The 15626-nt window shown below is 46.9% G+C and overlaps 2 long non-coding RNA genes across 3 annotated transcripts; both read right to left on the bottom strand.

Moving 5' to 3' along the window:
* Positions 1–3757: 3757 nt before the first annotated feature.
* LOC125978432 (uncharacterized) lies at positions 3758–5620 on the bottom strand. Of its 2 annotated transcripts, XR_011087884.1 has the most exons (6): positions 5317–5620; positions 4810–5091; positions 4536–4641; positions 4200–4305; positions 4003–4064; positions 3758–3876 (listed from the first exon to the last, which is right to left on the bottom strand). It is a non-coding gene; the product is annotated as an uncharacterized lncRNA (long non-coding RNA). The 2 variants fall into 2 exon arrangements; XR_011087883.1 differs by lacking the exon at positions 5317–5620 and having other exon boundaries at positions 4810–5238.
* Positions 5621–6238: 618 nt separating this feature from the next.
* On the bottom strand, positions 6239–7547 carry LOC125978554 (uncharacterized). Its single transcript, XR_007485081.1, has 3 exons — positions 7295–7547; positions 6881–7049; positions 6239–6690 (listed from the first exon to the last, which is right to left on the bottom strand). It is a non-coding gene; the product is annotated as an uncharacterized lncRNA (long non-coding RNA).
* Positions 7548–15626: the final 8079 nt, after the last annotated feature.

The raw sequence follows: 15626 nt of genomic DNA, 5'->3' as shown, positions 1-15626 counted from the left end.
ATTTTAATTTTTATAAAGGATTATTCTCATTTGATGTCTTTAAATTCATCCGCGTTCTGCCATTGAAGCGGGGTGCATTCAAAGACCAGTCGTACAGACGGAACACTCACTCACTTACCAAAAAGTAACGATATAATTACGTGAGCTCTTTGCATAAACCTCGATGCAAAGAAACTCCTCCTTTTGGGTACCGTTACATGCTACAAGGAGTATATATTACAAATGAGACTTTATTCTTAATTGTGATCATCATTCATCCATCCATTTTATTACTCAGGTAATTTCAAAGCAAATTAATATTGTTGCATTTATTAATTTGCTTTAAAATGACAGTGCAATATAATTAAAAGCTGACACTCTAGCAATGTTAAACGTGTTCATTTAAGAAAAAGCCACACACGTTTTGTGATCAAATCTTTCATAACGACAATGATTTGAGTGAATTGATTTGAATGAATAATTGAAGAAATTTCAGTTCTGAAGGCTCCTTTTGTCCCAAGCAAAGTGAAAGGTGGTAGGATAAAAATTGTAACAGGAACGCTATAAAAAATGTCAAGCCGTGAATATTTGTGCCCCCCTCCCATTTTGAGAACGGTGAGTCCTGGACATCGACTGGCTTTTTTTGTCACGTCTCGTCCCCAAATGCTCCACTATGTGTCTGTTGTCTTGGTTTCTGTCTGTGTGCTCGCCCCTCCCCTCCTGTGTGCCCATGATCAGTGTGATTGTTCCCACCTGCCTCTCGTTACCTGTCGTGTATAAAAGTCCTGTCTGCCCCTCAGTCCCTGTCGGATCATTGGTTTTGGTTGCTGTCGTTCGGTGTTGTCGTCCTGTCTTGATGCCGTCATGTCCTGCTGTCTTCTTGTTTCACGTCCCGGTCAGTCAGTCAAGTTATTGTTTGTTAAGTCATGTCAGTTTGCCTTTTGAGTTGCTTCAATAAACCCTGGTCCAAGCTGCACTTGGTCGTCCTGCTCCATGCTACACCCGACCGTGACAGAATGATCCGACCACTACAACGACCAGCGCTTGGACCCCCCCTCCTCCATCAGATCCTGCTGCAATGCCCAATCCATGACCGCCAATCCGTGTATGTTCCAGCGCCATGGGCTTCGCGGCATCGTTGGGACTCTGCTGCCGGAACGCCGGACCCGTGGCCACCATCGGACTTTGTTCCGGCGACGCTGGACCCGCGGCCACCATCGGAGTGCTTCTGGCGCCAGCGGCTTTGCGGCCGTGATCGGACTCTGGTGCCGCAACGCCGGACCCACGGCCGCCGTTGGAGTGCCTCCCGGCGTCATCAGACTCACGGCCGCCATCGGGCTCCACCCCAGCGTCGCAGGACCCGCGAACGTCAGCAGACATCCAAGCCAGCTGCGTCGGACCCGCGATCGTCCCTGGCTCCACTCCCACTACTGCGGCGCGTGATGGCTCTTGCCGCCGCGCACAGCCCCGCCTTCCGAATGCCGCCGATCACGGTACGGACTTTGTGAGTGGCCGCCGATCGCGGTACAGACTTCCGGAGTCGCCGCCAATTGCCGTACGGACTTCCTGAGTTGCCGCCGGTTGCGGCCCAGACTTCCAAGTCGCCGCCCGAGTGCGGTTCGGTTCCCCAAGTCGCCGCCCGAGCGCGGTTCTGTTCCCCGAAGTCGCCGCCCGAGTGCGGTTCTGTCCCCGCAGTCGCCGCCCGAGTGCGGTTCTGTCCCCGCAGTCGCCGCCCGAGTGCGGTTCTGTCCCCGAAGTCGCCGCCCGAGTGCGGTTCTGTCCCCGAAGTCGCCGCCCGAGTGCGGTTCTGTCCCCGAAGTCGCCGCCCGAGTGCGGTTCTGTCCCCGAAGTCGCCGCCCGAGTGCGGTTCTGTCCCCGAAGTCGCCGCCCGAGTGCGGTTCTGTCCCTCAAGTCGCCGCCCGAGTGCGGTTCTGTCCCTCAAGTCGCCGCCCGAGTGCGGTTCGGTTCCCCAAGTCGCCGCCCGAGTGCGGTTCGGTTCCCCAAGTCGCCGCCCGAGTGCGGTTCGGTTCCCCAAGTCGCCGCCCGAGTGCGGTTCGGTTCCCCAAGTCGCCGCCCGAGTGCGGTTCGGTTCCCCAAGTCGCCGCCCGAGTGCGGTTCGGTTCCCCAAGTCGCCGCCCGAGTGCGGTGCGGTTCGGTTCCCCAAGTCGCCGCCCGAGTGCGGTGCGGTTCCGTTCCCCAAGTCGCCGCCCGAGTGCGGTGCGGTTCCGTTCCCCAAGTCGCCGCCCGAGGGCGGTGCGGTTCGGTTCCCCAAGTCGCCGCCCGAGGGCGGTGCGGTTCGGTTCCCCAAGTCGCCGCCCGAGGGCGGTGCGGTTCGGTTCCCCAAGTCACCGCCCGAGGGCGGTGCGGTTCGGTTCCCCAAGTCGCCGCCCGAGGGCGGTGCGGTTCGGTTCCCCAAGTCGCCGCCCGAGGGCGGTGCGGTTCGGTTCCCCAAGTCGCCGCCCGAGTGCGGTGCGGTTCGGTTCCCCAAGTCGCCGCCCGAGTGCGGTGCGGTTCGGTTCCCCAAGTCGCCGCCCGAGTGCGGTGCGGTTCGGTTCCCCAAGTCGCCGCCCGAGTGCGGTGCGGTTCTGTTCCCCAAGTCGCCGCCCGAGTGCGGTTCTGTTCCCCGAAGTCGCCGCCCGAGTGCGGTTCTGTTCCCCGAAGTCGCCGCCCGAGTGCGGTTCGGTTCCCCTAGTTTTTTTTTGGGACGTCGGGAGCCGTCCCTTGTGGGGGGGGTTCTGTCACGTCTCGTCCCCAACTGCTCCACTATGTGTCTGTTGTCTTGGTTTCTGTCTGTGTGCTCGCCCCTCCCCTCCTGTGTGCCCATGATCAGTGTGATTGTTCCCACCTGCCTCTCGTTACCTGTCGTGTATAAAAGTCCTGTCTGCCCCTCAGTCCCTGTCGGATCATTGGTTTTGGTTGCTGTCGTGTCATCTTCATGTCCTTTTGGTTCCTGTCGGTGTCAAGAATGTTTTCGTTGGGAAGTCATTTTGTTTTGCTAAGTCATGTCAGTTTACCGAGTCTGTATTTTGAGTTCCGCCAATAAACCCTGGTCCAAGCTGCACTTGGTCGTCCTGCTCCATGCTCCACCCGACCGTGACATTTTTTCTGTCTTCCTGGGGGTCTGCTCAGGTAGTGTGGCAAATTTGGACAGGTTCCCTCATTCCTAGCCCAAGTTACAGGGGGGGAACATATCCTCACCGTGAGGATATGTTCCCCCCCTTATTTTGAGAACGGTGAGTCCTAGACTCGGACTGTTTTTTTTCTGTCTTCTTTGGGGTCTGCTCAGGTAGTGTGGCAAATTTGAACAGGTTCCCTCATTCCTAGCCCAAGTTACAGGGGGGAACATATCCTCACGGGTGCCCCGTGAGGATATGTTCCCCCCCCTTATTTTGAGAACGGTGAGTCCTAGACTCCAACTGTTTTTTTTCTGTCTTCCTGGGGGTCTGCTCAGGTAGTGTGGCAAATTTTAACAGGTTCCCTCATTCTTAGCCCAAGTTACAGGGGCACCCGTGAGGATATGTCCCCCCCCCCCTCCCCCTTATTTTGAGAACGGTGAGTCCTAGACTCCAACTGTTTTTTGCTGATGATTTGTACAGTGATACTGTTATTACTGCACTTTATCAATGTCTTTGGCCTTATTTTGGTCAAACAACTTTGTTTCTTTATCATATAACATACATAAAAAATAATGACTTAAAACTTTATTAAGAAAAAAAAATGTTTTTTAAATAATAACATAAAAAAATGTAATAAAAAAAAAACCAAAATGGTCTTCAAGAAAGCTTCAAATATTTAGCATTTAATTTCTGTACATGCTGTACACAAAAAAGAGCCTTCGGTTGGAGGCTCCCCGACACATACAAGATGGAACCACCTGCAACACTCGTCACACTGAATCTGGTAAACAAAGAAAAAAGCAAGATCATACAATGCAGCACAATTACAATAATTTACAACGCATGTGTAATTCAATATATTTCTTAATCATCACATGCATTAGTTAACAAGACCTGACATAATTACATATCTGTTGTCTGTGTCATGTGTAGCTTCCCCACAAATAAAGCACAAGTCAGATAAATCATCTGTGAAAACAAAGACAGAAGAATTGCTATCGTACTTCCCTGTGTAAAACTTCACTGAGTTGTATATAGCATTGATAGCACAGTCAGGACCATTCTTTGGGTGGCAATAACATCTCTTGGGTGCATATTACTTACCAGTCTCTAATAGAAGTGTGGTGGCAATTTGCAGCCTGTACCTATTTATATCGTGTGCCTTTGCTGAGAAGTCTATTTCTTCATTTGAAAGAAGATGTTCTGCAAACTGAAAAAGACAATGTCAGATGTTGACAGTGCATAAAGAATGCCTTAAATGTTTGCCATCTTTAGCCTATATATCGTACAAAAAATTCTACTGTCAGACAATAATTTGTTTTAGTCCTTTGTTGTATGAACTCTAAATGAGTTTTTTTGTTTCGAGTAATGTTTGTTTAAGTTTTTGCATAATTGAGTGATATGAGTTTTGTAAATATAGTCTGTAAATCAAATGCATACTTTCAAAGCAAAGACACCACAAGAGGTTGAATCTTGTTGCCTGGGATGGGGGACAGTGCCACAAGTCCACCTGGAAACATTGCACCCTTTGTTGCGCATGAACGCCCTGAAATATAAGAGCCAGCACATAAACACAAATTTCAAGTTTTATCCGTCAATTACATAATTTGTATTGATAAAAACAAAAACCTAGTCCACTTTCAAAAGAAAGCGCACATCTTCAGTTAAATGTTGATATCACAATAGAACTCTGACTTTTAGAAGCTGTGCTTACCGGGTTGATTCCAGGCATTTTTTAATGTCCATTTGAGACTCACCAAGAGGATCAAGCAATAAGGACCTTTTTTCTCCTGGCCTGATTGCCTATATTTTAAACACAAAATATGAGGTTTTATTATTCATATGCATGAATTATCAAACATTTTGCACATAACTATATATTTTTTGCTGTAATGTTACTCCCTCTTGTGGCATTAAAACATTTCTTTACCGCCAGCTTCCAATGATTATGCTCATTGACAATGCCAACAATAAGTTTGTATTCCACCGGGTTGATCTAAAAATAAACAGAAGAAAAAAATACGTCTGTCAATAATTTCAATAAAATGTGTAAAGAACAAAATTAATGCCAATTGAGTTTTTTAATAAAATTGGTATAATGTCTTAATAACGTTGTTGGGCCACTAATTGGCCCGGCAACAATATTAAGACATTTAACTTCTTAACTTCATTGATAATTTTGCAAGATATAATTCAATAAACGGTACTAATACAGACAGACCTTGAGTCTCTGGCTCTTTCCATTCCATAAATTAGTCATTGCAAATGAGTCAATATAGGAAACCTTTTCCACGCTGATTTGGTTGCGTTTGTTCACCAACAACAGGAGGTACGCGTTAATAACCTGTAATTGAAACGGCAAACAAATTGAAACAGAAAATATTCCCCACCCCCCCAAAAAAATACAGTGCTGCCAATTAAGACTTGAAACAAAACTGTCAAACCGAGAAACCTAAGTTTCAGATATGAAAACATAATTTTACCTCAGATTCCAGCTCAGATTTGGGTCCAACGTTCATAATGTCCCAAAAAAACAATTTGTACGCCGATTTTTGATAGGAGAACATGGACGTGCTTTCCCTTCCAGGCATCTTGAACGTCTGCCAAAAATAAGTCAGAACAATACCTCAAAATGCAATTGGAAATATGGTTCATTCCATAGCAGCAAGTGGCACTTATAAAACACTTTGTGAGTACAAGACCTATGTGCCACATATCCATAATGTATGTTTTAATATGTTTACAGTTTTATCATGAATACATCTTACATTTGTCCACATTTTCCCTCCTTTGTCTAAAAGTCAAAGACAGTCGTGGTGGTGTTGCGGTATTAAGAGCAGGGGAAAAGGGAGCCGTGGGCGGGAGGAGCTGTGGCTGAAGGAGCAGTGGCAGAGGGGGTGGTGACTGGGGGAGCTGAGGCTAGAGGAGCAGTGGCAGTGGAGGCGGTGCTTGGAGGAGCTGCGGCTGGTGGAGCAGTGGGAGAAGGAGCGGTGGTTGGAGGAGCTGCGGCGGGAGGAGCAGTGGCAGAGGGGGCAGTGGCTGGAGGAGATAAGGCTGGAGGAGCAGTGGCAGAGGGAGCGGTGCTTGGAGGAGCTGCAGCTGGTGGAGCAGTGGGAGAGGAAGCGGTGGTTGGAGGAGCTGCGGCGGGAGGAGCAGTGGCTGGAAGTGCTGAGGCTGGTGGGGATGGTGACTGTGTCATCCAGGAGGATGCTCCTTTTTTGTTTTCATACCTATGAGGCACTCTTTGTTTATTTTCTTTGTATGGTTTTAGGTGGTCAATGTTTATTTTGGGGACCAAGGCTCCATTCTCATCCTGGAGGTCAGCTGTCTTACCCTCAATCGCCACAATTTTGTATGGCCCCAAAAAATTGGGGTTCAATTTTCCTCCCTTTCTTTGTTGAGACCTGATATTTTGTCTTAGAACAAGATCTCCTTTGTGTACAGTTGGCGTGGTCCCTGAGATTGTTTTTGGGTGCCTTGTTTTTTCCTGCGCTTTTCTAATGTGCTCTCTAACTTGCTCAAATAGTTGGTCTTGTTCGTTATGGTTTTGTGCCATAACTTCCATCCCCACCACATCCTCCACAGTGCCATCAACCTTCAGAAAAGGCAAACATTTGCTGTCATGATTAAAGTGTCAACAAGTGTTACTTTTATATTTGTGTTTTACAATTAAGATGTACCTAAACAAATTCAACAAGCAAATTGTCCTTGATCGTATAAAAACTTCTCCATGATACTCTATATCCTTGTAATGGATCATGGATCTTGATGTGCCAAAATCTTACCTCGTAGTGTTCTGGCACTTGAATGGGGTAGCGTGCCTCTCTGCCGAACATTAGAAAGTAAGGCGAGTACTTTGTTGTCATTTGTTTTTTGGTCCGCAAACTAAACATAACTGCATCCAAATATTCATCCCACCTTTCTGGATGCTGACAAACCACTTTGCTCAGAGCTCTAAAAAACAAAATCAGTTTTAAAATTGCGCTGGTGACAGTGTTGTTGTTTTTTTATTAATTTTGGAGAATTGTATATAAATGACTCCAATGACAATTTTTCAACCAAAATGTGTTTTTTCTGACCTAACAGTTTTTATAGTGCATGTTATTTACTTTGAAAGTGCCTTGAAAACAAAAACAAACTCATGAGCGACATCATAAGAAATTGTCAAAGATTAATGTGGGTAAATGAAGTATACTCACCTTTGAATTGTTCCATTTAATTTTTCCACCAACCCATTAGTTTGAGGGTGGTATGGTGAGCAAAGGCTTCTTTTTATGTCAAGCATTTCACATACTCTCTTGTTGATCTGCAGTTGCCAGGGGAAAGAATAAGTAATTGAGTTGGGCAATTTTGCAGTGAAATAGTGTTTGAGAATGTGAGCTTAACAGCATCACTACACTGGCTTTGCATCACAAATACACAGAAGGAAAATACAACACCCACAAGTGCAACAGTCACAAAACACGGACAAAATACAATGAGCAGTAAGAAACTTTTTATTTTTTATTTTACTCCAGCTATTTTATGAAGTTCGACATCCTTTCGTTGCTTTCATTGGCCACACAAAATAAAGCTGCAGGCCAGATATGCCCTCAGGGACTTGTATTTGACAGCTATGATGAAGATAATTTCTGCCAAACACTGTAGTACTTACTGCATTGACAAATTCTTTGCCTTGATCTGTCAAGATCCTTTTTGGCGACTAACATTGGTAGACGAATTTTAGGATACAGGCGGTAACATCAGCAGCAGACTTCGACCTCAATGGATAGGCTTGAGGCCATTTCGTGAAATAATGGACCATCACGCAAATATATTGGTATCCATCTTTTGTCTGAGCCAGTTTGCCAATGAGGTCCATGCCCAAGAGTTCAAATGGCTGAGACACCTAATAAATAAATATTTATAAAAACAAATTGTGTTAAACTGATGTTGCTGAGAAAAATAGTTATATAAAGTATGCCACATACAAAATACTATATAGACCTTGGGTCAAAATAGAGAACATTATTTGGATTAACTGACCTGTGACACCGGACTCCCAGCCAAGCCCCAATCAAGGAATTGCCAGCACCTGCTACAGCTCGTTAGGTCCACTACTTAACCTCTATGCATTCTGCCAGTGGTTGTCAGTTCGTCTCCTTACCCTGCCCATGACACCACTGCCTTTTGGTCCCCCGAACGATCTCTGTTGCCAACTGCTTCCGTAAACTGACCGACCACGCCTGATCGCCGCCTATCTTGACAACCTGCCTGCCTCCGACTACGACTACGCGCTGTGCTCTGCTGCTCAGCCACGCCAGACCGCAAGTCCAGTGTTCCACTTCCCCTTTCCCCCTTTTCAATAAAGGATCGTGTGCACTTGGTTGTCCTGTCTCTGTTCCGTGACAACCTGTATAGGCATGACCTCTGTTGGGCTTTTTATTGATATGCCGGCTGCCTGACATTCGGTGCACTGGGACACCTGACAATGGCAAGTTTTGTGGAAAAGTAGTCATTGTTAATAAATGCATGCAAAAAGAAGGGGAAGATCTTAGATAATCATTTTGAATTGTTTGCAAAAGATACAAAGGAATAGCTTCATTCATTATGTTTGCAAGCTTAAAAAAAATGAACAAATAAGTATACTCTTTTTGTATTGTTTACATACCCACTCATTAATGTCAACAGACATCGTTTGCCAGTAATATCTCAGAGAGATGCTGTGTCTTGTTTTATTTTGCCCGGCGTGTGCCCCTGCCGGGCTGGCATGAAAACTCTTAAAAATTTCATTTGCCTCTTCAGCACCACAGACAACCTTCACTTGAACTGCCTGGCCTGTGCCTTTTTGGCGGCAATAATACAGCTCCCCTCCTGATTCGAAGTAAAAATAAAACGTTGAATTAGCACCATACTCACTCAATACACCTAATTGCAAATTTGCTACTTGGACAAAAAAAAAAAAAAAAAAAAAAACAGTTTCATAATATATCAAATGTTCACTCAATGGGTCTACAACCAAATATGTTACTTTAGTTTGATAATTTATCAAATATTTACTCAATAGGTCTACAAATAGTTACTTGAAAAAAACATTAGCTTGAGTTGCACTCAACAAATTCAACAATTTCCTTCATAGTGAGGTGTGTTATATATATTGCGTTCAACATTTTATAAGTCAATTATTTGTGTTATAGAGTAATTACTCTAAAACTTAAGTTTCTGACGTTAGTGTAGAAATTAGCAGGTTCTGCAATGTGAATTTTTGGTGCGTCTCTGGATCTAATTTGCTTGATTTATGTACGTTGTGTATCTTACCCTCAACGTCGTAAAAAGAAGCTTTTCTTCTCAATACGTACTTCTCCTTCTTCGTAATACCATTTGGGTATTCACGTTTTGTTTTGTAGGCAATAATTTGTTGGTAAATAGTTGGGTCCATCGTGCGGCAGCGTATTGTTGTCAGAAAACAAATGGCGAAATGACGTGAAGTGCGCACTTACAAAGTGGGGTAAAATGGGTGCTTCGGTGACAAGTTTGAATTCAAGACAATATTGTTTGACCAACAAAGAAAAGAAAACATTATTATCTATTTGTTTATTTATTTATTTAACATCCAATATTGTAAAGTTATCAGTGCACAAATCATTTATTTACATTTACACCGTTTTAAATGGGGGGGAACATATTCTCACAGGGCACCCATGAGGATATGTTCCCCCCCTGTAACTTGGGCTACAGACTCAAGGTCTGTCCGTATTAGTACTGTTTATTGAATTATATCTTGCAAAATTATCAATGAAGTTAAGAAGTTAAATGTCTTAATATTGTTGTCGGGCCAATTAGTGGCCCAACAACGTTATTAAGACATTATAACAATTTTATTAAAAAACTCAATTGGCATTAATTTTGTTCTTTACACATTTTATTGAAATTATTGACAGACGTGCACTGATAACTTTACAATATTGGATGTTAAATAAATAAATAAACAAATAGATAATAATGTTTTTTAATAAAGTTTAAAGTAATTATTTTTTATGTATGTTATATGATAAAGAAACAGTGTTGTTTGACCAAAATAAGGCCAAAGACATTGATAAAGTGCAGTAATAACAGTATCACTGCACAAATCATCAGAAAAAAACAGTTGGAGTCTAGGACTCACTGTTCTCAAAATAAGGGGGGGGGGGGAACATATGTTCCCCCCCTGAAACTTGGGCTAGGAATGAGGGAACCTGTTCAAATTTGCCACACTACCTGAGCAGACCCCCAGGAAGACAGGAAAAAAAAACAGTTGGAGTCTAGGACTCACCGTTCTCAAAATAAGGGGGGGGGGGGGAACATATGTTCCCCCCCTGAAACTTGGGCTAGGAATGAGGGAACCTGTTCAAATTTGCCACACTACCTGAGCAGACCCCCAGGAAGACAGGAAAAAAAAACAGTTGGAGTCTAGGACTCACCGTTCTCAAAATAAGGGGGGGGGGGGGGGGGGGGGAAACATATCCTCACGGGGCACCCGTGAGGATATGTTCCCCCCCTGTAACTTGGGCTAGGAATGAGAGAACCTGTTAAAATTTGCCACACTACCTGAGCAGACCCCCAGGAAGACAGAAAAAAAGCCAGTCGAGGTCCAGGACTCACCGTTCTCAAAATGGGAGGGGGGCACAAATATTCACGGCTTGACATTTTTTATAGCATTCCTGTTACAATTTTTATCCTACCACCTTTCACTTTGCTTGGGACAAAAGGAGCCTTCAGAACTGAAATTTCTTCAATTATTCATTCAAATCAATTCACTCAAATCATTCTCGTTATGAAAGATTTGATCACAAAACGTGTGTGGCTTTTTCTTAAATGAACACGTTTGACATTGCTAGAGTGTCAGCTTTTAATTATATTGCGCTGTCATTTTAAAGCAAATTAATAAATGCAACAATATTAATTTGCTTTGAAAATACCTGAGTAATAAAATGGATGGATGAATGATGATCACAATTAAGAATAAAGTCTCATTTGTAATATATACTCCTTGTAGCATGTAACGGTACCCAAAAGGAGGAGTTTCTTTGCATCGAGGTTTATGCAAAGAGCTCACGTAATTATATCGTTACTTTTTGGTAAGTGAGTGAGTGTTCCGTCTGTACGACTGGTCTATGAATGCACCCCGCTTCAATGGCAGATAGCGGATGAATTTAAAGACATCAAATGAGAATAATCCTTTATAAAAATTAAAATTGACTGACGCAAACGTGAATTCTTCATGTTTTTATTGAAAACAACATAGTGCTGACGCCGTACGACGCCGTACGGCATCGGTTTTTCGCTTTCCAAACAAGGCGTGCGCGCTCCCGCGGCAGGGGGAACAAAATCTCACGGGGGAACCAAATCGAGCACAGCACCGGGACCACCGGAAGGCCGTGAGCGCGCGCCGGGTAGCCGGAAATAGCTCCAAGACGAGCGGATCGGCTGTTTGTAAGCACCGTGGATGAGATCGCGGAGCCTCATGCGACTTCCAGCGGCCGGTGCACTCGCGCACGCCGCCCGGCACCGCCGAAAGGCCGTGCGCATTCGCCAAGTGGCCGAAAATGGCCCCGGCCCAGCGGTTCGGCACTTTACAAGCACCGCGGATGAGATCGCGGGGCCGCATTCGACTTCCGGCGGCCGGTGCACTCGCGCACGCCGCCCGGCACCGCCGAAAGGCCGTGCGCATGCGCCAAGTGCTCGAAAATAGCCCCGGCCCAGCGGTTCGGCACTTTACAAGCACCGCGGATGAGATCGCGGGGCCGCATTCGACTTCCAGCGGCCGGTGCACTCCCGCACGCCGCCCGGCACCGCCGAAAGGCCGTGCGCATGCGCCAAGTGGCCGAAAATAGCCCCGGCCCAGCGGTTCGGCACTTTACAAGCACCGCGGATGAGATTGCGGGGCTGCATTCGACTTCCGGCGGCCGGCGCGCACGGCGAGCGGCGCCGGTGATCGTCCGGCTCCACCTGGTACCTCGCACGGCTCTCATCTTCCCACCGCACGGACTTCCGAGCGCTCGGGGAGACGCTCGGAAGCTGCCGGTGCCGCCGTGGCGGAGAATTGCCTCGCTCTGGCGGACGCGGCGAGTAAAAACACCACCTCTCACACTTAGCGCACACTCTCGCGTTGCTACGCCTCCCGTGGCACTTTAAGCGGCCGAACGGCGGGAGTAACTCTAACTCTCTTAAGGTAGGCTCACTTGACATTTTTTTAACGGTTCGCGGAGGCGACCGGGACCACCGGGAGGCCGTGAGCGCGCGCCGGGTAGCCGGAAATAGCTCCAAGACGAGCGGATCGGCTGTTTGTAAGCACCGCGGATGAGATTGCGGGGCCGCATTCGACTTCCAGCGGCCGGTGCACTCGCGCACGCCGCCCGGCAACGCCGAAAGGCCGTGCGCATGCGCCAAGTGGCCGAAAATAGCCCCGGCCCAGCGGTTCGGCACTTTACAAGCACCGCGGATGAGATCGTGGGGCTGCATTCGACTTCCGGCGGCCGGCGCGCACGGCGAGCGGCGCCGGTGACCGTCCGGCTCCACCTGGTACCTCGCACGGCTCTCATCTTCCCCCCGCACGGACTTCCGAGCGCTCGGGGAGACGCTCGGAAGCTGCCGGTGTCGCCGTGGCGGGGAATTGCCTCGCTCTGGCGGACGCGGCGAGTAAAAACACCACCTCTCGCACTTAGCGGACACTCTCGCGTTGCTACGCTCCCGTGGCACTTTAAGCGGCCGAACGGCGGGAGTAACTCTAACTCTCTTAAGGTAGTGTGGTATATGGTTTTAGTTGCTTCGCTGGTCTCCAAAAAACACTCGGTGGTCGGTGGGTGTTTCCAGACAAATAAGCACTTCAGGGACCACGGCTGATTGGGAAAAGATTTTATTCAACCGATGTCAGAGTGAAGTCTTTCCAAAAAGTTGAGTGGCCCAAGGCATGGATGTAAAAAAGCCCCCCAACCCCTGTCAGGCCCGTATCTTTTATACCTGGCAAGGAGCTGATGTCATGGCTTTGTGGACCAGCTGCGGTTTTCAATCTACTAGTTTACTTCAGTCCTAAAAAGGAGATCTTGACCAGCGCTGTTGGTGATGGACGACAACAGCCACTTTACCTTATTATAGGATTGCACACATTGCTGAAACTGAATTCTCCCTGACCAGCAAATATAGAATAGAACCGTGTCACTGACGCCAGGTGGACATTCTAAGGCCACCTACAGGAATAGAGAGGGAATTCCAAATTACACTTCATTCCCCCCTTCCGGGACAAAGTAATAGTCCCGGAAACGGTCTAAGAAAAGATGACATCGGTAAAGGTCCAAACATCTTCCCCCAACCAAATTTTATATATGCTCACGTCTACAATTTGGCCCAAAAATCTTCAGCCTAAATCACGCTCAAGGCATGCTACGTAAGGTTATTTTAACTAGGAAAGCTCAAACTATTTAGTTAGCCAATTGCTCCTTGACAACAATCTGAGGCATCTCAGGAACCACAAGCAAAGAAAATTGAAGTCCACATTATTCAAACGATGATACCACCCCCCTTAGGTAATACCCTTACAACGGTGACAAATTGCAAAGTAATAAATTTGGTGTGGCCCGTTAGAAGCCCCAAAAAGCTGCCGGCCCTACCTCTAGAAAAACCTCGCCCGTTTAGTGACAAAGAAAAAGAGGAAGGCCCCTTCTACTAACACCAGTGGTTCCCCTCACCTGGTGTCACCCAGGTGTAAGGAGCCCTGGCACATTACAATCCACAAAACAGTATGAGCTCACCAAACAGTATGGAAATGGAATGACATGTCCACCTAACACCAATTAGTGAAATTGTACCGTCACATGATCAGCATGCCAGCAGGTAACAAAATGAGGTAAAAATATTGGAATAAACAATGAGGTATATAGTAATGAGGTATCAAAACATGCTATCAAAACAAGCCCCCGAAATGTCGCCCCCCTTCTTCATGTGTAAGTGCGTGCTGAGGCAGAGTCCATTCCTCGAATCTTCAGCGATAGAACGTGCTGGGTATCACTGCCCAGGGCCTGCTGTCCATACAAAGTCCTTATGTCCAGGTCACTGTCCATAGAGTCCCTTGCACGGCCCCGGTCAGCATTCAGAGGTTCTGGAACGAATAAGAACTCCTGCCAGTATCGTGTGATGACAATGGCACTCAACGCAAAACACATGCAACTTTGACACAATAACGATGGTAAACTGGTCGCGGGCTGGGCAACAACATACGGTGGATCACATTCCAGTGGAATCATGCAACACATCACACAAAAAGGAAAATGAAAACCCAAGGAAGTGGCGCTACGCTAATGTTCCCACTCCTTCATCCCCTAACTTTGGGTTTTCATTTTCGTGTATAGCTCTATTTTTTGTATTTTTCTGATATTAATTCTCCTCTCCCATGCACCCCCCTTATCATTTTATTATGTTTAATCCGAGTACCTGTCAGTCACTATCATTTCACCAGAGTAAATCAGATCAGTCTTACAGTCGATCGGGAGCAGCGGCATCTGGGTCTGGTCCCTTGGCATTACCACGCCTATCCACCGTAATATCATGGCCTTTGCGCAAGTCATTATCACAGTGCAAAAACAAAGCATCACACATAGTGATTTCCCGAGCGCCCCCAACACCTGCGCCACTATCGTCCCCACAGGTCCCAGTCTATCCTGTATCCAGCTGATTGCTGACCAACCAGCGCCCTCAGACGGCCCAAAAGAATCTCGAATGACTTTAAGCGCGTCGATGATACTGGTAATGTTGTCGGTGTTATCAGGGATCAAAGAGTAGCAAGCGTCATCTGTCAAGTTTAGGGCTATGCACAACCCCCCTTGCCTCGCCAAGATATAATCCAAAGCCATGTCATGTTTAAGCAGGGTCAACCGATGGCTCTTTTGGGTAAGTGACAACTGTCGGAAGCCCTTGATCGTCTCATTCGCAAATCCCTGGAGGGTATACGTAATATTATCAATGTGATCTGCCAAAAATGTCACCCCATACCAGGGAAAGATCCCAAGGCCCCATTTTTCTCCCAAGCTAATTCTCCAATGGTACGCATCCGTAGTGTAAAACACCGCCATCTCCCTCTTGGCCCTGCTTGGGACCGCCTGATAAGTCTCCCCCTCTGGCTTGGGGCCCCTCTTTATTGTCATCACCTCAAACGGGAGCTTCAGGGTAGCAGAATAGCAGCAGCCCAACCATCCATAAGGCAAAAACAAATACGCTTTAGTCCCACATACCCACCAGATGTCTCTAAGGTTACCTATGGTTGTGTTTCCAGGCACCGTGCGATTCTCCACCATCACCGTAATCGCATTATAGGAGTCGGGTAGAGGAAAGGTCACTGGATGGACGGCTCCCCTTTCCCCCCATGCTTCACCTGGGAATTGCATAGAGTAATAGTCGCAATCTGCCACCCCCATAGGCACCCCCGGACCACCGTGAGTCACATTAGAGCAAAAACAGGCGGGCACCTTTATAGATGGCACATCTATGGATTCTGGCACCGCAACTTGAATGTCCTCATGC

Source organism: Syngnathus scovelli, chromosome 12 (genome assembly GCF_024217435.2).
Source record: "Syngnathus scovelli strain Florida chromosome 12, RoL_Ssco_1.2, whole genome shotgun sequence".
Lineage (NCBI taxonomy): Eukaryota > Metazoa > Chordata > Actinopteri > Syngnathiformes > Syngnathidae > Syngnathus > Syngnathus scovelli.
Note: the sequence above shows the minus strand (reverse complement) of the source record. Positions and strands in the feature narration are given on the sequence as shown.